This window comes from Triplophysa rosa, linkage group LG11 (assembly GCF_024868665.1).
Source record: "Triplophysa rosa linkage group LG11, Trosa_1v2, whole genome shotgun sequence".
Classification (NCBI taxonomy): domain Eukaryota; kingdom Metazoa; phylum Chordata; class Actinopteri; order Cypriniformes; family Nemacheilidae; genus Triplophysa; species Triplophysa rosa.
The window spans coordinates 11,222,530-11,245,716 of record NC_079900.1 but is presented as its reverse complement, the minus strand read 5'-3'; the positions used below and the strand labels follow the sequence as shown (position 1 = coordinate 11,245,716).

Genomic DNA, 23,187 nt, shown 5'->3' with positions numbered 1-23,187 from the left:
GACAGCCTGATGGTGCAGGTGGTGACTTGTAAACAAGAGCAGCACAGCTGATGAAATCCTGGACCTTCTCCAGCCGCTGTGCTATGGGAAGATCATCTCATGATGTGCTAGTGTCCAGGTTCAGACGCTTCCTGCCCTGCTCATCCATTACTCTGGGCCATAGTGTATAACAGGTCAGTCAAGGTGAGCAAGGGATGTGGGCCTGCAAACAGCAGCAATTACTGTTGCCTTTGATGTGTGCGGACATAAACAACGGGCACAGCACCAGGACCGCGGTGCCAAGCTTATGAAGTTGTTCATCCCTCCCCCATTACCTCACCACTCTCCCTGCTTCATCTCCTTCTCTCTCTTCCTATCTTCCATGTGTTTCTCTAATGATTTAATCAGATTTTTCTTCTTCATGGTGCCAGGTGTTGCTGGGGATATTTTGGCTGGGAGGCAGAACATTAGCGGCATGCTTGTGGAGATGAGAGGAGAGTAGAGGCCTATCAAAGACACTTTCATGTAGGAGACAGATTTACACTATTCTCTCTAGTCCATACAGTCTGTTCCACGAGGTTTTGAGGACAAGAAGAAAGACATGCAGTACCGTCTGCTTGTGACAGTATTAGTGTATTTTTTGGCTTTCATTGTTGGTTTTCATTTTGGACAGCATTTGTTGTGAGAAAATAAAAAATGATACATTTTAAAAGGATACTTAAGCCAGGTGTTTGCTATATTATATCTGAAGGATGAGACTCAGTTGATTCTTAAAGAAACAGTCAAATAAAAATACTATTGTTATTTGATAAATATATTTGCGCACACTCTAAAAACAGCTGTGTTAAAAACAACACATGTTGTGTTTAGTTAAGGACAACACACAAGGCTCTGTAACTGAACACATCTCTGTGTTATTTCTGGGACAATACACTATTTAATACAAAATAAACACAAAATGTGTTAAAACGACACATAATTTGTTAAAAAACATAAAACAAGCAGTGTGTTAATAATATATACATACTCTTTGAGAAGGCAGGTCTTTCTACATAAAAATGTCTTTTCAAACCTATAGGTCTCTATGTTGCGCAAAATGCTTTTTTTACCATGCCATGCATTCGGGTTTATTTCGAACATCACGTGACTAAACCGGAAAACTTCTGTATATTGATTTGAATATGTGATGGACATTGATTTTTTTCATCTTTGGTAGTTCCTTGTGTAAGAAAGCACATACAAAAGACCTGAATCGGATACGGTGATATCTGCTTTCCAGTTTCTGCATGTGATGTTCGGCATAAAGCTTAGAGACTTGTATAAGGACAAAACTATGCTGCTTGGTATTGAAGTTTGATGCCTAGGCTGCGTGTCATTTTATCAAAACCAAGAATACACCAGAATACAGACTCATGGCAATATACAGTTATGTCACAACAGTCATCTGCTTTAAAAAATATTGTTATAAGAGTTTGTAATATAACTGAAGCATGTAGTAGTATACACTATAAAATAGCATTTCATTTGTTAGTTTGCTGTTGCATCATTTTATTATGTTTACAGGCATTTGAACGAGACTGTAAGGCATTACATTAACACATCCTTGTATGGTTAACGGCATTACGGTCAAATTAAGGAATTTTGGCAATAGGTCTGTGGGAAGCCCAACATTGGGTTTCCTTGTTTTATGGAACTGTCCATGGATATCATTTTTTTATTCTGTACAAACTGTATATTGCATCCCCTAACCCTCACCCCTAAACTCCCTAAACCAAACCCCCATGTCCCAAAAAATGTCCCCACAATGTTCAAAATGACTGGTATTACTATCTTTGTGTGGACATTTGGTCCCCACACTGTAGGGTTTACCAGGACCACATAGACACACCGAGTGTTGTGTGAGGCACCCCTTAATCATCAGCGGATCAAATATAAAAGTGCTGAGTGTGTATGTTTGTGTATTTGTGTGTGTTCATTGCTCCGCTTCACCTTCCTGTGCTTTGGCGCACAATCAAACATTGCACATTGATTTCTATCAATGAGCTCTGCGGCAATTAGCTGGAGCAGGGGCAGGTAGATGAGCGAGAGAGAGAGAGAGAGAGAGATGAGGAAAACGAAGAGCAGGACAGTGTTGAGTAAGAAACAAGGAGGAACATAAAGAAAGAAAAGGAAAATGTTACTTCGAGGTATAGCAGCGATAAAGATTGCATCATTCAACTTGAAACTGTGATGTCACAAGAGCACAAACTTCCTTATGTGCCATGTTATATATCTAAACTGCAGGTTACTGTGTTTCAAAGATATCTTTTACATAATGAATAATGCACAGGTTAATTTATAACCCAACAATTTGTCCCTTTTTGACCCAAGTGTGTTAAACTTTCTGTAGACTTCTGCATGCACAGATCTGCTGTATGTCTGGTTTAACCCGAAGATAAAATGACAGAACATTACTTCTCTAGACTTCTAGAATCAAAAAAAGAGCAACCATATGTGTGCATATCTCGTAGGACAGTTCTAGGCATACATCCATGTATTAAACATCTATCACTACCAAAGTCAAGTCAGGTGACCCGTGTCCCTACATGGCTGAAGAAGCCCATGATCAGCATCACTGACACAGGGACAGAGTCAGTCTTATTTAATCACCGTAATGGCTGAGAGAGGTCATCGCACCCGTCCTGTCTTGGTGACGTGCAGATGAGCTATGCACGGCCTGCTTCAGTTTCTCATAAAGCATGCAATTATCATTATCGTGGGGGGTCCAGGAGAAGGAGTGAGGAGAGAGCGGGATTGGTGGGAAAGAAGGACATCAAATTTACGAGTGCTTGTGCAGCAGAAACCCCCAGTCTGCCCACACACAGGCCTTCCCAGTCAACATCAGTCGATGAACCCGCATCTCTTGTGTGCTCTCTTCCATTCTCTGTTCAATGAATATTCAGTTTCCATAGACACAGACTAAGAGGCTGCTTAAGTACATTCACACATAGTGTAGGTAGAGACCAGTAGCGAACCGTGACGTTTGAGCTTTGGCCCTCTGCGCACACGCTACCCCAACCCCAACACACACACTTACCACAGTACAGTAATCTTACCTTACTGTGCTTTCCCATAGAAGTGAGAATACGCCATTATACCATCACACTTACCACATGATACATTTACAATGCTACTCCAGACTTGAAACGCAACAAGCCGAACACAGCAAGACAGTTATCACCAAAATAACACGCAATACAAATACAAATCATTATTACACATGGATTATGATCGATGTGTCGCGTGTATGTGCTCTTCAACGGAATAATGGACCACATGACAGACACTGCCTCCCAGTCTGATCATAAAACCAACAGACTAATGTACACAATACCAGTTTAATAAGCGACACCTCATGAGAGCGCTCTCAGCAAAGAAAACGGTGCTACACTAGCAGACAGTAAACAGAGATTCACCAGCGAATAAACTATGATTATAATAAATGTTAATATTAAACTGGTAACGTTACAGTGAACGGAACGTATGGAACTGACCGTAGTAAATTTACCATTGATCTTATAAAATGTCACTGTTATGCAGAATAACAGTAAATATGCATGCACAATATGTAAAATTTAAGACTGACCACAGTCAAAATCACTCGTCTCAAATAAAGCTATAACGTTAAGCAACATAAACAACTGTGCACATCAGCAACCAGAATGAATTGAGGCACGGCGGCCTTATAAATCATAAATAACTTTCAATTTGATGACCAAATTACTTGATAACAAAGTCTTCCTACTGTTGTTTTGAACAACGTTTGTCAACTTTTCTCTTTTGTTTCCGAGACTTGATAACAAAGTTCATCCACATGCTGTTTTGAATGACGTTTTCTGCATTTCTTCTTCTTTTGCAGTTTTCCTAAATACAAGTACAAATATTACTGTTGTATTGCTTAAAAGTGAATATGAACTTGTTTTCTTTGCAGTATTTGAGGTGTGAACAAAACAGAGCATGTTCTCTGTTATTTTGACCTGTTTCTCCAGGTTTCATTTTCCTGCAAATAAATGCAATTTGGTAGAAATATTGTAAGTAGTTCACAAAATGAAACAAAAATGATAATTTTACCTAAACACACACCTATAAATAGTAAATTCAGAAGAACTGAAAATTATTTTGAAATGGTCTCTTAATTTTTGTCCGCGTCTGTATAGGTAGGCTACCTGATGTTACTTAGTTTTACAACAGTTTACTCTGCATTATTATCATATTCTAGCTTTGGATTCAGGATATGTTGATCTAACAGTCACACACACTCATGGATGTGCTCTTAACGGTGGACAAATTGTACAAAAAATATTGATTTGCAGCATGAAAAATCTTTATACAGTATTGTACGGTAAAAAATTGTGATACCATGCTTAGAAATATCGATCTTCCCCACCACCCTGATCTAAAGCAGCTGAAATGTGAAGTTAACTGTAAAGGAATTAAAATACCTACATCCTTTTCTTGGCCTTATGTCAGTCCAAACCTGTATGACTTACTTTCCTCTGCAGAACACAAAAGAAGATATTTTAAGGATTTTTTGCCCCAATAATATTGACTTCCATTGTATGGATACAAAACCGCTTAGACATTTATCAAAATATCTTCATTTGTGTTCCACAGAAGAAAGAGTCATATATACCTGAGATTTTAAATGATATGAGGGTAAATAAATGATGACAACAATTTCATTTTAACTTATCACTTTAACCTCTCTCACACGCTTGATCAAAGTACAGAAAGGGAACACATGAGCATTTACACATGTGCAGGATGGCGTGGCTGCGCTGAATGAGATTTGCTTCTCCCTAAAGTGGGACAATCTTCCTGCTGAAACTCCTCTTTATTCAACAGCATTATTTTTCCTCCTGTCTGCTGTTCTGTTCTCTCTGTTATAATCTCTGAATTCAGTGCAACTGCTGAGTTCAATTCAGTTTAAACATAATTTTTGATTATATATTTTCAGGTACAATGAAGCTGTACTTGCATAAGTGGAATAGATAAGTACATTACAAACATGGCTGCCTTGTGAACTCGATAATCGTTGCTAGCTAGCTTTGCATATTCATGAAGATTGTGCTTTTTATAAAATACACTGGATCACTTATTACTAGTAACAATATCTGGCTAAAGTAGCGGTTTCCATTTTTTTTCTTCTCATCGTTTCATTTTCCATTTAATTCCTTTTGGCCTCTTGGAAATGAATGGCCGCGGGAAACTCATAAAGCTCATTGCCCAATGACGGCAGATTACTACACGAAAAATTGTGATTTTTACTTTAATTGTAATCTTTATCTTCTCGTGCTTTCCCTACTGCACAATTTCCATTCAGTGTGAAAGATTACAGAGGGATTATTAAAGATAATTGGGAGCTTTCTTCTCTGTTCTTCCCCTCTCTTCATCTCTACACTTCATTCGGCTCATTACAGTCCCTGTTAAGACACAATGCCGTCCATCTCATTCACCCTATGTGTGTGTGTTTGATGGTTGAATAACAGTAAACATTCCCTTCTTTTTCTTTCTTTCTGCCTGTGATGATGTCAAGAAGGACAGGGGATAGTCATGTAATCCCACAGATACCGCTGTTAAGACAACCCCTCTGAAGCCATTGTCCTATCACAGAGCACTCCACTGACGACTGGCGCGAAGAAGAGCCCGCCCACATGCTGTTCCCATCTAACAGTGATGTCATCCCTTCAGCTCAAGAGAAAATCAATGCTGTTGCCCACACAGTTAAAGACAGAGCTGAAGAGGGTTGCTGTGTGTATTTGATGTACTTGTGTGTGTGTGTAGGGGGTGTCAATCAGCTCAGTTCAGCTCGGTGGTGGAGGAGGAGGCCAGGTTTTTCCGGAGAGATGGAAAGCTCGGCTTTTCCTCTGGACTCCTCCCCTTCTCGTCTTTTTTCTCTGCCCTGTTGCAGGTGGGTGTAGTAGTTTCAAAAAGTTTAGCAGCAGCCTCCTGAGCCATGCATTATTAGCCTACGAGTTTCCATGGTTACAGTTTAGACCTATTGGATGGCTATATCAAGCAGATATCTGAGCCCAGCATGAGCCAAGTGATAAAACCATGGTGAAAACAAAACGGCTTAAACCAGACTAAAACCAGTTGTTTGCTGGTTTGACTGTAGCTAGTTTAAGGTGGTCTAGCTGGTCTTCCAGCTTGTATTCTAGCCTGACAAATGGCCAAAATTTTTGTCTTGTTTTGCAGTGTATATATCTAAAAAAGTCTCGATTCCAGATACGTTTTTTCAGAAGATATTATCAGAATTAAGTAAGTTTAAAGTTTATTTAACTAGCCCCACTGACAGATAGTTGTGCACACATATGGGAGATGTCTTTTTGATATCTGCAATTACATCTGCAAGACATATTTTTTTGTTTGCTCATCTGCACTACGTCTCTTGAGACGTTTTCTGTCAGATGTCATAAAGACATCTAGAAGATGTCTGTAAGATGTTTATGATTTAGAATGTATGTAAACTGCCTTTTCTAAAACGTTTATCAGATGTTTTATACAGAAGATGTTTTCCAGATCTCCAGCTCTTTAGCAGACATATTACAGACATCCCTGCACTGAAAAAAAACTAATAGGATTTACTTTTTTTGGTGTTAAAGATGAGGTAACACACGTAAATTTATAAAAGAAAGATACAGCTGTATGATTATTTCCGGGAAAAGTCAAGCTCCTGGAGGCGTGCAGGGGTGGCAGAACTACAGCACGAGCACACAATATATCATCACATTATCCCTGCATAACTGTTGATTCACTATGAGTTTGTGTTGTTTACATGATGCCGAATCCCAACAAAACACAAACATATGACTTAGTTTGACTTAACGCGTGCAGTTCATGTCTGGCATCTAGTAGCACTGGGACCGCGCCATCTATCAGTTTCAAACGATCTCCAAAACCAGCATTATAGCTACCGTTTATATAACATCCATCACTGAAATGCAGTGAGCAAACAAACACAGCTATACTTCCATCAGCCGAGTGAAGCGGAATTGATGGGCTTGTTCTTACTCGCGCTGGCTGGTTGACTCGTGGGCGTGTTCTTTCGAACACTGAATGACGCGTGGGCGAGAATTGTCAAATAAGGGACTAAGAACCCTTGTTACGAAACCGGAATCCATGTTCAAAAAAACCCTGTACAAACCCTGGCGGAGTGAATCGAGCACAGAAATACTACGTCATACGTTCAACTCGTTTTTTGACAAGTGGACCATGTTAAGCTTGAGAAGCCAGCATGTTTAACAGTGTAAAGATGTCAGAATGCATGAATTAGCATGTTACCTCCGCTTTAAGTTGCATCATTTTTGCACACAGCCTTTACAATTTAATTTGACTTAATTTTGTTTGTCAAGTTTTCAAATATTTGTGACCCTGGACAACAAAACCAGTCTTATGGGTCAATTTTTCGAAATTGAGATTTTTACATAATCTGAAAGCTGAATAAAGCTGAATAAGCTTTCTATAGATATATGAGTTGTTAGAATAGGACAATATCTGGCTGAGATACAACTGTTTAAAACTCTGGAATCTGAGAGCGCAAAAAAATCTAAATATTGAGAAAATCGCCTTTGAAGTTGTTAATCAGGGGCACTGTGGCAGACCATCCACTCACAAAAATAAAGTTTTTATATATTTAAGGTAGGAAATTGACAAAATATCTTCATGGAACATGATCTTTACTTAATATCCTAATGATTTTTGGCATAAAAAAATTCGATAATTTTGACCCACACAATGTATTTTTGTCTTTTACTAAAAATGTTCCCGTGCTACTTAAGACTGGTTTTGTGATCCAGGGTCACATTTACTTAAAAAACTGTGTGAAAAACTTAACACACACAAAAAAAAACTTAATCCTAGTTGTTTTTTAAGTGTGTGCTTTCTTGTTTTAAGCATAAACTTACCGAATTGTTATATTTTCTTTTATAAAACATATCTTTGGTCACTTTTAACCAGGTTGGGCTATCAGCTAACACGGGCACGCTGCTCTTTCAGAATGCATTAATTTCCAGAGAAAAAATTTTGATAAAAACATTCAGTCATGAGTCCCGACGTATTTGCACTGTTATTGTTTTCGTTATTTTACAGCTGTATTGTAGACAATTGGATTGTTTGATATTAGTATTACTAGCATTTCCTGAACTGAAAAGCTCATGGCGTGGCGTCGTCGTGATACGAATTCGCTGGTTATAGTTTACCAAACGTAACTTTTGGAATGCAGCAAATGCATTTTTTTGCAGAAGCTTGCATATGAATGTAAGTCAATGGAACGTAACGTCTAGTGTGACCACGGCATTAGGCTAGTCTAAGTTGTTTTTTCATCTACTGAAGAATATGAATGATACATCACAATGGTTAAAGTGCCTCTAATTTTGGTACTGAATCTTAATAACGGCAGACTTCATACCAAAACCGCATTTGGGTATAGCGAGCACTCCATGGTTACCGTCACCCACGGTGATGGGGATGGATGGGTATAGGGTTAATATGTGCCGTTGGTGTGCTAACGATGTGGCCTTAATTAACGACAGTGACAGCACAAGGAACAACAGCCACAATCGGTGTATTCATCTAAATAATCACCAGTTATTAATCTCAATATTCCTGCTGGTAAGGTGTGTACTGAAGCACATCACCAGGAGAGCTCGTTCACGCCCAACCCAGCAGGTGCTCAAGTGTGTGTGTATGTGTTCTGGCATAAATAATGATGCTGGAATGGTGTATGGGTGGGGGCGGTTCAGATAGTACCAGGTAACAGCTCCAAAAATGAAATACTTTGCCATTTACCTGGTGCAAGATCCAGCTACAACCAGCTTCTGAAGGTGATACTAGCTGCTAGAAGTTGGTTACTAGTTTCAGGCATTTATTCACCCTCATGTTGTTCAACACCTGTATATGACTCTTTCTTCTCTGGAACAAAAAAGATGATGTTTTGAGAAATGTCTCAGTGGTTTTGTGCACACAGTGGAAGTCAATGGGAGCCAATGTTTGGTTAACAACATTCCTCAGAATATATAGGTTTGAATGATGGGGTGAGTAAATGATGAAAGAAGAAAAGACTCTGTTTCTGTTGTGACTAGTGTGCAGTGGTGGACAGTAACGAAGTAAATTTACCTGAGTACTGTACTTAAGTACACTTTTTGAGTATCTGTACTTTACTTGAGTATTATTTTTTCTGAGTACTTGTACTTTAACTTCACTACATTTGAAAGACAAATATCATACTTTTTACTCCACTACATTTATAAAAAGGTCCAAAAGTAGAAAATGGTTTCTATGCAGCGGGGTTTCCTGTGTGCGCAATTTATCTGGCTTGCGATCTTCCAGGACCTTTTACTGTTGCCAAGTATTTCAGTTTGTCTAAGCTCGCGGTTTTCCGGCATGCTTTGAATGGCCATTTGGCAGATTTTTTTAACGCAAATCTGGCAACTCTGGGATCTTCCCCGCTAAACTAATGTAAACGTATAGGCGCTGCTACACCGTTGATAGCGCTCTAAAAAGGCAAATAGAAGAATAAAAGACGAAAAAGGCACATGTTAAAGTGTGGTGTAATCATCTGTGGGTTACGATCAGTCAAGATCGTAGAAACATTGTCATGAAATTGATCGGCATAACGGCTAAACGGTAAATAAGCATCACATACACCTTGAGCTACGCGTGTGTGTTAACTTCTGATCTGCTGCTATATCATTTAAAGCGATTTGGAAAATGAATGATGTTTTTACTGAAGTAACTATAGTTGTATTCTTGTTGAAATAAAAACAATAGAACCCTGCCCAAAATACAACATAAAATGTAATGGATTTAATGGTTATAATGGGAATTGTACTATGGATACATGTTGTCTACTTGTACGTGATGGATTCTATTGGTGGGATCGTATTGGAATAAAACCCCAAACACACTACAAAGAGGAATTTAATTAAAAAAATCTCATTTGAATTCTTTAGTAAAACCACAGCAACTAAACATACCATAGTTTCATTATACTAGCTATAGTTTATGTTTGTAGTTAAATTATGGTAATAATCCAACAAACACATGGCTTCTACACTTTACTATTTACAAGAACCTTACTACTTACTGGTAAATTGCTGCTAAAACTGGTAAAGGGAATATACAAAATATAAGAACACTGCTCATAAATACATATAGGCCCAGGGGGCTAATGAGGATAATTAGGCTAAATGATCATACAGGATTATATCTAAACTAAACATATGTGTGCTAAACATATAAAGCTCTTAAAGGAGTTGCTCACTGCAAAATTTGCCCCCATTGACTTTCCATAGTAGGAATAAAAATGACTATGGAAAGTCAATGGGAGCAAATTTTGAAGTGAACTACTTTAATACAACTGATACTGTGAGCTACTCTGTGTATTCAGTAGGTTGCTTCAGAGGCATAAGGTATACAACAATAAAACAATGCACAACTGACATAAAGGAAATTTACTTTTAATACTTGAGTACTTTTAAAAGCACGTACTTCTGTACTTTTACTCAAGTAAGAATCTGTCTTTACAACTTTTACTTGTAGTGGAGTAATATTTGACCAGTAGTATCTGTACTTTCACTCAAGTAAGGAAGTTGTGTACTTCGTCCACCTCTGCTAGTGTGATTACACACTTCTCCTGAACAAGTTAGCAGTTCTATTTAGTTAGCTTTAGAAATAAGGCATGATGTGGTTGTGATTTGCAGTGATTTGTGATTTGCAGTGCAAACCACTGTGCAAACATACACATGCTTGCACAGTGTGCACACAAACATACACATGCCCCACACACAACCCTGTCAGTATTTGTGTTGACTATTTAAAGATCAGAGATCCCTGGGCATTAGCTTTGATGCTGAGCCAAAAGGGCCCTGCACACTACAGTCATTCTTCCATCAATATCACTGTGGTGTTCTCTCTCTCTCTGTCTCACAGACACATGTTGGGTTTCCATAGACATAGACATAATGATTTTTATACTTGTTCAAACTGTATCACCTATCCCCTGACCCTCACCCTACCCCTAAACCAAACTCTTTTTGCATTTTTATGTTTACGAATAAACATCAATTAGTTTAATTTATAAGCTGTTTCTCATGGGGTCCAAAAAATAAAAAATGACTGGTTTTACTATCTTTGTGGAGACATTCTACCAAACCTGATCTTATTGTCATTTCTTTTTCATCTGTTCTCTTCTCTTCTTCTGATAGCCTTTCCTTCTCTTCTTCTGTAGTTCTGTCACTTGCATCAGCATCAGAATCCTCTCCATCAGCATCCTCTCCAGCTCGCCCTTTCCTCAGGTCGCCCCCTGTCCCTCACGTCAAGAGACAGCGTGTGAAGTGTGCAAATCGCTGATGTTCTATCTCAACCAAAGCTTATAAATTCCTAAAATGTGTGTCTTTGGTACTGCCGTGCCGCAAATAGAAGAAAGTGTTACACTGGGGCTGTCAGTGTATCTGACCTAGCTGAAATTCACAAGCAATCGAGATGATCCTACCTTCTTTCCCTTCACTGGAAAACTAATCCAAACCAGTTACCAAGAATTAGGTCATGAGAACTGACATGGTGCTCATGAGAGAGAAAGAGAGAAAGCAATGGAGATGGGAACAACCAGCGTTTAGGAGGAGAGTGTGTTAGACGTAATACCACAGAGCAAAAGATAATGTGAGAAAACTTGAAATAGTAGGAGACACAAGCGAGAGGTGAAAGAACAAAAGTTTGTCAAGTTTATGACTTTTAATCGATTACTGTTAACTTTGAGGCCGTCTATGCTAGCGAACTGAATTTGACCAAAGAAAACATGTAACAGACCTGTGCCTTTAAAATGTCCAGCTTTTCTCAGATGAAAAATGATGACTCAACTTTTATGTTGCTAGTTTATGCATGAAACATGATGCTACCTTTTAGCTGTCCTATTTTAACATTTTGATATTTTTTTATATTGATAAGATTTTTGGTCAATTATCCTTGAAGAGGAAGTGCAAAGGTTACTTTTTTTGCAGTCGTGGCCTAATGGTTAGAGTATCGGACTCGTGACCAGAACGTTGCGGGTTCGATTCCCAGGGCCGGTGGGTAACGACTGAGGTGCCCTTGAGCAAGGCACCTTACCCCTACTTGCTCCCCGGGTGCTGCAGTGATAGCTGCCCACTGCTCCGGGTGTACGTGTGTTCACCACTTGCTGTGCGTGTGTTCACTACTCTCTGGATGGGTTAAATGCAGAGGTCACATTTCGGGTATGGGTCACCATATCTGCCTAATAGGTCACTTTCACTTTTTTAGGCATAGATAAAATATGTAGTAAAACCCACACAATTCAGATTTTGATTTCATTGTGATTTTAACTTGTAGGGGTACGATGAGTTGAAATGATATGTTTCCTAAGCCAATTCATTCATATATTTTTCTCTGAAAACTATCGGAAACGTAGAAAAGGGAAGTGGTTAAAATCTCACGTTTCAAATGTCACCCTGTCTATTTACCGCACATGGTGTCGCTAGTAGGACAACAGTTGTTCCTATCCTAGTTTCCAGGGAAACTTTTTGTAGGTCATCCTCAATTCCGTTTTCACCTTCAAGAAAATGGCAAGAACAGAACAGAGCTCCGAATGAAAGACACAGACAGATTCTTTAAACAAAGGACCACAGACACAAACGTGTGAGACTGAATGTAGAGTCAAGATGTGCAAAAGTTTAGGAGAGAAACAGTTTATACCAAGACAGAAAATAAAGCAGTGGACACAGACAATTTGTACATCTCCTCGGCAACCAAAAACACAATACCGAGGTGATGGTTGTACAATTTCCCTTAAAAGAATGAATGGGGACATGGGGAGGTGGGAAGCAGAGGAATTGGTACAGCCAATGGGGACTGGAGGGCGATCTAAAAACAGTCGGTCAAAGATCTGCATGTGCTGTTCCCTTTTTTACCTGTCTTTCCCTTTCTTCCTTCAGTATCTATATCAGGCTGCAGAACACTGTGTTCAAGTCGTCTGAATGGTCTTTAACAAGGCAACAAGGCAGTGCATTACAGTGAGTTTATCACAGGTGAGAGGTGTTATTGTAACCACCTTCACTGTAGTAAAATCACTGTAATGCATGTTTTACTGCCTTCAGAAAATGTCAGGAACCAATGTTAAATAATCAAGTTTATTAATAATAACTGGTCAAAACAATAGTTCTGGCAGATACAGTTATTCAACGTTTATTATTTTTATTAGGTTGTTAGTTAACATGTCTATTGGTGCATCACAGAATGATGTGCATATCAGCATTTTACAATGGCTTCGATATACAATATCAGAATCTGATATTTATACATATATAGCATATCATCAGAATTTACATTCATATCATACATATCAGATTTCCGTAATGCACACTCATACCATAGTGTATTTTGCTGAAGCATGTGTAACATCAGCTTTCCGTTGTGCAGATGTGAAGCATATCCAGTGGTAGAGTAAGCGCATACACGCACACACACACTGTAACTCTGAAAACACATGGTTCACAGGGGGTGTGTTCACACTTCCCTTGCGCCGCATGTGTACGCGCGTGTGCAGGCTCACTGTGGCGCGTGCTTTGTAAAACACACAGAGTGACTGTGGCTAGGCTGCTCTCATTAACACAACCAGCGCTCAGCCAAGAACCCTCACTGACCAGGTGCTAATTTGATTTAGCTCGCAGCGGCCATTCCACCACCACTGAGATACAGACCATCAAACCTGCTCCTCAATTCTAATATCACACACATATGCACGCATGCATCAACAATAACTGTAAATACGGAACCTAAACCTATCACATATCATATGCTAGGTTCAAGTACTACACTCTTAAAATAAGGTGCTTCAAAAGGTTATTCGATGCCATAGAAGAACCTTTTGGTTCCATAAAGAACCTTTAACATCTGAAGAACCTTTCCGTTTCACAAAAGGTTCTTTTTGGCGAAAAAGGTTCTTCAGATTATAAAAAAGTAAGAAAGAGATGGCTTCAAAGAACCATTGACTGAATGGTTCTTTGTGGAAACTCCGGAGATTCAAAAACTGCTAATCCAATTCATTAAAACAGGTTTGCATTTCTTACAAAACCTATATTTGCGAACAATCTAATCCACCATCTCGGAAAATCCATTCACTCAGCATTACTTTGCAAAGGCAATATGATTGAGCACTAAATGCAATTTCCCTACCATTCAATAACATTAACTGTTGAAATGGGTCCCGTTCAGCATCAGCAATGGAAGCATCGGAACCCTCTGCAGACCTCACAAATACTGATATACATCATCCTTGCTCTATCATCACTGAAATGTGCACGGTTAGCGCAGACACCTACGAAGCAGTAAACCGGCATTTAAAGCAGCTGACCATGGATCACATGGACAACTCTACTCTTTTGTAAATCAGCTGGTGTATGTAAATCGGCTTTAATGCAGCAGGTATGCATGAGCATGGATCTGGTGGGCTACTTTTATGAGTGATCATAAAAGATCACAAATCAAAAGCAATCGATGTTGCTGCTTCCATAGGTTATAAAAAGTACTGTAGAGAGAGAGAGAGAGAGAGAGACATATGAGTGTAAATGAAAAGTAAGGAAGGGTGAGAGATGTTTATGGGAGTGACACAGGAGCTGTTGATCTGGTTTAAAATCACAGAAGGAACATCTTGCTAAAAACAATCATACGAGTGAGTAAGTCATAATTACTGGCAAAAGAATATCAATACATAATTGAGGCAAAATATTAAAAAAATTATTGATTTTTTCCCCCTCCCCCTCCGCCTCTAAACCTTGACAGACCCCACCCGTCACAGACCAGGGATGAGGGCCACCCCCACCGATGACGTCCCTGGTTTCACCATATTTAATTAGTCACAAACAGACGCTCACCATCAAGATGTTAGAGTGTTAGTGAGGCCAATGAACTATCAGGGGGCACATTATGAAACAGATTAGCGTTTTACTCTATCACCAAGGGCATGTTCTCCCTCATTCGATCCATCACAGTCACGTCATGCGATGTGCGAGTACCCTGCGTAAATGTGTGTGTGTGTAAACATCCCCGATTCTGTACGTTGGCTCCAGGTATTGCTTTCAGCGCCCTGTGGTTCCGTGTGGGCTGCGGGGAGAGTTCGCTGCTAACCAGGTGCCGGGTTGAGGGGGTGGATCAGTAACATCTGCTTTTATTCCTCTTGTGTAATTTTCTCAGTCTCTCAGGTAGAATAGCTCATTTGTAGTCTAACGTCTAAACTGCGGTGCTCTTTACAGTGGAATGCGTTTAACGTTGTGTGACACGGATTCAGGTAAACATTATGAATGGCATAATTGTTTATGTTATTAGAGAACGTTTGACCGTAATGCACCGTTTGGTCTTTTTAGGTCTGAGTATGCATAAGTGGCAGGGCTCTAGACTGTGACCAAATGGTCCCATTTTGCGACTATTTTTTCTGACGGTGTGACCAGTTTTTCTTATCAAGCTGATCAATATACATTTTTTGCGCATTATAAATTTAATGCCAGAGGTGTAAAGAGTACCTGGAAATACTTAAGTAAAAGTACAGATACCTTGCTCGAAAATTACTCCATTACAAGTTACAAGTCACCAATTCCAAAACGACTTCAGTAAAAGTCTTCGAGTATCTGATTTTAACAGTGCTTGAGTATTTTACTCATACTGAATGTAGGCTCAAAGCAGCACTAGTCTTCAACACTTAAGAGACATGTCAGTGAAAAACAAGAAACAGTCGATTCGTGAGGAGAGCAATCGCATTTATTTTCTTAAATCATAATAAGACTGAACACCTCAAAATTGCAACAAATCATGGCCGACACCATAACCTACTGTACGTCTATTACAAACACCCTAAGTCTCATTTAAGCTCAAGTGCTCATAAGTAAACCAAAGTCCTTCAAAAAGGTCTCTTCAATATAACGGATAAATAAAATAATGTTAAGTAAAATTAAAAAGTCAAAGCCTTTTTGCACTGGACATGCTGGTTTTGGCCTCATCGCCAGCTGCAGTCATGTCCTCATTTCACATATAAACCACCAGTGATTGTCAACTACCTGATACTGCACTCGTATTCACATAAAGAAGCCATGTTGACAAGTTTTAGTAAATTAGAGCAAAATCCACAAGATTATAGTACCTGCAATGCCCTGTAAATGGCAATATTAATTCTTCTGTAGCAAAAATAAACTGCTGCAAAAAGGTTAGGTGCCATGCAAAATGTAATGTGTAATTGCATTAGTCATTACAAATGTAGTGGAGTAAAGAGTACATACTTTACATACAAACATACAAAGTACATACAAAGAGTACAAAAGTTGCTAATATCTTTAATACTCAGTACAACTACAAAGTAGCCAAAAAGATACTTAAGTACAGTAACTAATTACATTTACTCCAATACTTTACACCACTGTTTAATGCGCAGAAATGTTATATTGAGCAAGCGGCGCATCCAGTCACTCCATTTCATCCCCCCAAAGACGTAATGCACTTAAGAGATGCATTAAATGCTATTGATGATGAAGCGGAATGATCGACAGAGCGGAGCTAAAATAAATATGTTATTGTTTTGCCTGCAGATTACAAGAATTTCCCCGGCTAAGGTACAAAATAGCAACTATAACAAATTGTGTTGCATGTAGCGCGAAGCTAATGCAGAAAACATGTGTTTAAACATGCGCGCCCATAGAGTCAGAGTGCAAACTACTAAACTGAGTTCTCTTTAAAGGTCCAGTTAGTAATATCCAGAAGTGGGTAGTAACGCGCTACATTTACTTTGTTACATTTACTTGAGTAACATTTTGGAAAATATGTACTTTTTAAGTAAAATTAAAAGTGTGTACTTTTACTCTTACTTGAGTAAATTTATAATAGAAAATCTGTACTTTTACTTCGTTACATAACTTACATTGCGTGACGATCCTTCGTTCCATCATTTTAAAATAAGCTTTTTAAAAAACGTTGTTTATTTCAAAGTTGTCATCTCTTTTTACGGGCATTCCCGAGTGATCGATTCTTTTGAGTCGATTCTTTTGAAAGCATTAATTGAACAATGGGCAAAACCATTTGAATAGGCTAATGAATCAGTTCAAATGATTTGTTCAGTTCGCAGCACGATCTGAATCATCTGAAGCAGGATTACTCACTCCTCGTAGCGCGAAAATTAAGAACACGCAGAACACAAAGAGCGTTGGATGTATATATATATATATAATCAAAACTGCAAATGTGTCATATTGTTTGCTAGCAATGATAAATGCCCGCCATATGCGCGCACCCACGCGACCTGTTCGTCAGATACAGCAACATGCGCGTTACCTGTCAGACACAGAGACGTGGGCTTGCAGAAATATACATTTGAAGAACAGAAGGAAGAAAACTTGTTGATGGGCGTGTGGTTCACTGTTTACTGTTTGTTTACAAGTAAGAGCGTTTCACAACACACACCTGACACAACACGAGAAAACATGAGCTTTGTTCAAAAATGTGTATTTCATTTAAGAGAGCACTGCAGATGTTCTAGATCATCTTAGGAAATGCTCTGAGTTTAGTTCATGCTTTAGTTTGACATGGTCTATTATTCTAAATAAGTTGTGTAAACTACATTGACATCAGGACTAGATGAAATTGACAGAAATGCTTGTCTCTTCTGTGTATGTTTATTCTTTAGTCTCTGTATGTATATTGCAAAGATATCTGCTTATGATAATTAAAAATATTGATTAAAATGTAATATTAAAATATTGGCGTTAATATTAATTTTATGTAGTAGTCCTATATAATCAGATACAAAGTAACTAAGTAACTAGCTACTTGAGTAGTTTTTTTATTGCATACTTTTTTACTTTTACTCAAGTAAATTTTAAAATAGTGACTTTTACTTTTACTTGAGTAACAATTTCTCTAGTTACTTGTACTTTTACTTGAGTAAAGATTTTGGCTACTCTACCCACCTCTGGTAATATCTAGCGGCAAGGTTGCAAATTGCAACCAACCGTTCATTTCACCCCTCCCCCTCCCTTTCGAAACACTACGATGGCTGATGGAACATGGCGAATTATATGCAGGGGGACCTGCGGTGCATGTAGATAGAAATAGATAATTCTAAGGTAATAAAAACATACCACTTTATGGTGTAGCTCTTTAAGTGAAGTGAAGTGAAGTGAGTGAAAGTATGGTGTTCCATACTCGGAATTTATGCTCTGCATTTAACCCATCCAAGTGCACACACACACAGCAGTGAGTAACACACACACAGAGCAGTGGCCATTGCTGCGGCGCCCAGGGAGCAGTTGGGGGGATCGGTGCCTTGCTCAAGGGTCTCACCGCAGCCATGGTATTGAAGGTGGAGGAGAGTGCTGATCATTCACTCCCCCCACCTACTGAGGCTCGAACCGGCAACGTTTGGGTTACAAGTCCGGCTCTCTAACCATTAGACATAGCTATGTATATTATATTGCATTCCTATCAATAGATCATTCTAAAAATTACACACTGGACCTTTAACGTCTTCTTACTCTGAAATGGACACATAAACACAAAATTGCGTCAAAATTCCCATATTAGCAAGGATCCTTGTAAAAGTTGTTCCGTTAAATGAACGTTAACATTTGGAAAACGAAATGCATGCCTCACAGTGTATTAGATCCATATATCTGTATACTCGCTCTTGAAGGGGCAGCGGCATAATAAAGATCTCTGTTTATAATGTTCATCAAACAACAAAGGACGGGCCCAAAAACACTCACTGATATTAAAGGAACTGTTCTACTTATATGAGTTCTTAAGATATAGAAAAAACACAGCATACAATAATTTAGTTTTTAACCCTCATGGGACTCTTTTTTTTTTAAATGTTAAAAATAGCTTCATCGGAGTGAAATCACACTTGGTGACTTTTGTCACATTGTCTATATGTGAACACATAAAAATTATGGACATGATTCGTATATGTTAAAGGGTCACTAAAAAATTCTTGGCCACCATTGACTACCACCATTCTGTTGAACACAAAAGAAAATATTTTGAAGAATGTAGGAAAGCAAACAGTTGGGGCACTTTTGACTATGGTAGTCAGTGGTGACCAAGAACTGGAAGCATCTTCCAAATATCTTTCTCTGTGTTCATCAGAACAACGAAATTTATACAAATTTGGAACAACTCGAGGGTGAGTAAATGATGACAGAATTTTTATTTTTGGGTGAATGGTCTAAGGATCACTAATGCTGCTCAAGGTATCTTATATAGTTACATACCTTTACGGACGACTAGTCTAGTAGTAAAAATGAACAATTATATGAGCCATACCTGCTACAGATATACAGCCATTTATAAAATACAGAAATAAACCATAAAGATGTACAATAAAGCTAACTGCAAGAATGTTGATCGCTCTCTCTCAAAGTTTTTGCCTTTCTAGGTATTTCTAATGGAAAACAAACTGTTAATAATATTGTCGCTGTCCTTCCGAAACCTATGATGTCCAAATTTACAGTTTTTTAGGAAATGGAAATAACACTGTACTTTTTCAATTATTCAACACTGTGTTGTCAAAGTTGACAAGCACTTTTAAATACATTTTATTTGTTAGATATTTGCAAAACCCAAGGTAGAGGTACATAAAGGTAGGAATAACGATTTATGACAAAAAATAAAAACCACAAAATATGGAGATGCAAGGTTTCAGAAGGACAACAGTGATATATTACTTTATATTTGAATATTAATATTCATAATTTAAAAAAACTAAAAGAATTCTCTTATGCTATTTTTTTTTCTATCACACCATAGGACACATTTACACATTGATTTGTCAACCACCCATATAACAATACCTGACTGACATGATCTGAAAAAAAAACAACGGAAATGAGCTCAATAACAAAACACCCAAACCATCAAAATAACTGTTAGGATAACAAAATCAGTTCCCCCCACCTATGAAATAATGTTGGTTTAGGAATAAGGAGAGCTTAAATCAAATGTCAGAACATGTACTACTGCCAATTCGTCCTCAGCAACACACACACACACACACGCACACACACGCACACACACACACACACACACACACACACACACACACACACACACACACACACACACACACACACGCACGCACACACCCACACACACACACACACACGCACACACACCTCTCCAGCCCTCCCCCTTTCTACTGGATTGCCTTAGGCAGAATGATTAATTTGTTGCTATTGATTTCTCTTCCTGAGCCGAGAGAGCGACCAAGGGGGTACGTACCGTCTGTGTGCATGTACTGTATGTGAGGTGGGCAAAGAGGAACAGAGAGCAACTTGAGGATGACGAAAGAGTTAAAACACTGTGTTTCTTAGAGGGGAACGAGTACTGCGAGAGTTGTGTGAGACATATGCAGGTAGGTGAGGTTCACAAAAAAAAGCATTACCTCAAATTTTTCTGAACTTCTTCTGTATGACTTCTTGTGTGAAATTCAAAAGGGTTTACCAAGCATAGCCCCCATCCACTTACATTGTAATAAAAAGCAGCTTTTACATTCTTTGTGTTTGTGCGTGTTGCACACAAAAACAACTCTAACGCGTTTGAAATTTGAAAATTTGATTATTTTTGGGTGAACTGTCCCTTTAAGGAGTGTTTACATGGAGAGAGAGAGAAAAAAAAGACATAAGTCATGATGGTAGATAGATCTGCATAGATGGATGTGAAGTAAGAACAGGAGGACAGAGGGACGAATGCATCCAGAATTCAATGCACTGCCTCTCTGCAGTTTTTCCCTCTGATCCCTAATGAAGAAAAAAGCCAATGGTTGCAGTCTGGATGCGTCAAACCACCTCCCCTCTCATTCTCTACTCTTACTTTCTCTTACTTCCTTTTATCCCCACACACATTCCCTTCTGCATATTGCTATTTAGTTCCATTCTGTGGCAACTATACATTCAATGAGTGTCCACTTCAGCACTAAAATGATTTTGATCAGTGTTTGATTTATTTTCAGTTAAAATATATTCATCTTAATTTACGTAAATATATTTTCCACACCTTGTATGATATATATATTTTTTAGGAGATATATCTTGTTTATTTTGCTAACCTCCTTTTTGCACATTTTGTTGCAACTCTGACAACTGAAAAGTGTCTTTGAAAAGCACTTTGCTTCTCAATTTAAGGATGCTTGGATATTTCTAACATAAAAACCATATTAAAAACGATTAATACATTTTTTTTGTACTGTATAACAGAACAACAACAATTATTCATCGATTTCTGTGTTGTACCACATTTACAATATAGATTTGCATTGCAAAAAAGCAGCCGGCATCTGCCATACGTATGCTGCATTTCAACACTTTGCATTTTCTTCACTACGTTCAGTATGCATGTTTCTCCTCCATCACTCCATCTTTCAATCTCTCTCTTTCTTCTTGCCTCTGGTTTTCTGCAGCCCTAATAAGCTGCTGCCGTTAAAGGTGTTAATTCATTCTCACAATCTTCCTTGCTCCACCCCCTCTCTCTTTCTTTTCCTCTCGCTGTTGCTATGAGCCTGTGACTCGTGACGCTGTCCTCTCATCCAAATACTTCCTGATAGTGACACACAGCAGCTTGACGTAGTGTGACTGCCATTGGTCCCCTCCAAACACAGAGACAATGCCTGAGACAGACAGACACACGCAACATGAAACGCAGGGAGAGCGCTTGAGCGTGCAGATGACCAGTGAGGGCACATGGGAATGTTTTGTGCCAGCAATGCTGCTGTGAACCTCAGAGCATGTTTTCTGTGAGTGGATATGGATGAGGGGGTGTAAGAGAATGAGACAGAGAGAAAACATGAAGACATTATGAATCCAAGATGGCTGCCTTTGCTGCCTGTCACTTAGACCTGAATGTTGCTGATTCTATACACTTGACACCACCTTGCCTTTCTACTGACACAGATGCTTTATTACATTTGAAGCAATTAATTCACACTAATAAATATAAAATTATGTTGTTTATTCGCACTTGTTCCAAACTAAAAGTGATATAGGAAATTCTTCTGTCGAGCCCCCGTCTTCCATCCAGTACCTCAGAGATGACGTATTTTTGTAGGCTAACCCGGAAGTAAGCTCTGTGATTAACAACGGTTTATGATGTTTACACGTTTTGTCTATCAAGATAATCTTTACAAATTAACATGTGTTACTTTTGAAGCCAAAATACAATCGGCAGAAGTAAAAAGCTAACACGATGCTATAAACAGACTACAGTACACTTAAGGTCGCTCGATATCAACGTCACCACCACCAAGCCTTAGACAACTCTTTCAAACTTTCTTAAAAATGTGTTCCCTGGCAAGTAATTACTCTGTGAATAAAACCGCATCTACGTTTTAAGAGATTTGTGCCCATTTTGCGTTATTTGTGAGTTTTATATGCGCGATCCCCGCCAAAGGAAGTAGTCGCTTTTAGCAACTTGTTAGGAACTGCCGTTTTTAAGACACAATAAGGCTTTAAAAAAATCACAAGCGGGATATAATTGGTGTGTTTTATGTCATAGAATAAAACGTGAAAATATTTAGAGGATTTGTTTACCACAGACCTTATTTCGGGCAATTTGCCAAAAACCCATTCAAAAAACCCATAGACTTTGGAGCGATGGAACCGGAAGTCCTAAAATGCTAACTCGCTTCTGGGTTTTGCATACAAAAATACGTCATCTCTGAGCCTCCCTATTGTTTGACCTGACGGGAAGTCTAGCTCCAAATCCTTTGGTTTCATTGATTGATTCAGAAGTTAAAGAGCAAAATAGTACAAAATGGGGTTCTTGATGTAAAGATCCTGTTTATTCTCTCCAGACAAAATGTGGACTGTTATATCTGATCTCCCACTTAGAGGAAAGAGAAGCAAGTTGACAATATATTAGTATGAAAGCTGATGCTACAGTGCACGTCTTTAAATTTAATTCAGTCTGGACGAAGCACATCATTTAACTAACTGCAGTTAAGGTGGTCATGTGGTTTTGGATTGAGGAGGGACAGTGGAAATGCAAAGGTACTTGTAGCTCAATGCACATATAACCTAAAATCGATTTTAATGATACTGTATAAACTTTCACAGACCTACTATGAGGTCTGATATTAAAGCCACAAGTCAGTGTGTTTTCATGAAAAATTTAATATATTTAATTTCA

At 38.6% G+C, this 23,187-nt stretch overlaps 1 protein-coding gene across 1 annotated transcript in view; it reads right to left on the bottom strand.

Annotated features, from left to right (window-relative positions):
- Positions 1–23,187, bottom strand: part of cacng2a (calcium channel, voltage-dependent, gamma subunit 2a) — a 59,928-nt gene that overhangs the window by 23,598 nt on the left and 13,143 nt on the right. The gene's annotated exons all lie outside the window — the stretch shown is intronic.